Source organism: Papaver somniferum, unplaced genomic scaffold (genome assembly GCF_003573695.1).
Source record: "Papaver somniferum cultivar HN1 unplaced genomic scaffold, ASM357369v1 unplaced-scaffold_10594, whole genome shotgun sequence".
NCBI classification, from domain to species: domain Eukaryota; kingdom Viridiplantae; phylum Streptophyta; class Magnoliopsida; order Ranunculales; family Papaveraceae; genus Papaver; species Papaver somniferum.
Window position 1 is genome coordinate 1 of NW_020619486.1, and position 646 is coordinate 646.

Here is a 646-nt window from a genome sequence, read left to right on the forward strand (position 1 = left end):
CGAAAAACGAACCCAAGGCGCGGTGAGCGCCAAGGAAAAAACAAATGGATGCTAGCGCGCCTCTTCTCTTTCTCCTGCCTCGGTGGGAAAAATGCAGCGGTAGGTGTCGCGAAATCCTATCTTCGAACGACTCTCGGCAACGGATATCTCGGCTCTCGCATCGATGAAGAACGTAGCGAAATGCGATACTTGGTGTGAATTGCAGAATCCCGTGAACCATCGAGTTTTTGAACGCAAGTTGCGCCCCAAGCCTTCGGGCCGAGGGCACGCTTTCCTGGGCGTCACGCACCGAGTCTCCCCCTCCAACTCATGTCCTTGGCGCCTTTTGGCGATATTGGCACTGGGCAGTGAATGGGGAGGACATTGACCCCCCGTGCCTTTAAAGTGCGGTCGGTCTAAACACAGGCCCTGGGAGGACAGCGTCACGATTCGTGGTGGTCGACACTCGTTGTCTCTCTTCATTCCTGAATCCGTGTCTGCTGTGCTTACCGTGAAGGACCATAAGGAACCCATCGGGCCATAAATATGGCACCCACTCTGCGTCCCCAGGTCAAGCGGGACTACCCGCTGAATTTAAGCATATCAATAAGCGGAGGAGAAGAAACTTACAAGGATTCCCCTAGTAACGGCGAGCGAACCGGGAACA

The 646-nt window shown here is 54.6% G+C and overlaps 1 non-coding gene across 1 annotated transcript; it reads left to right on the top strand.

The window, feature by feature from the left end:
• Nucleotides 1-128: 128 nt before the first annotated feature.
• Nucleotides 129-284, top strand: LOC113327624. The gene has a single exon (XR_003349072.1). It is a non-coding gene; the product is annotated as a 5.8S ribosomal RNA (ribosomal RNA).
• Nucleotides 285-646: the final 362 nt, after the last annotated feature.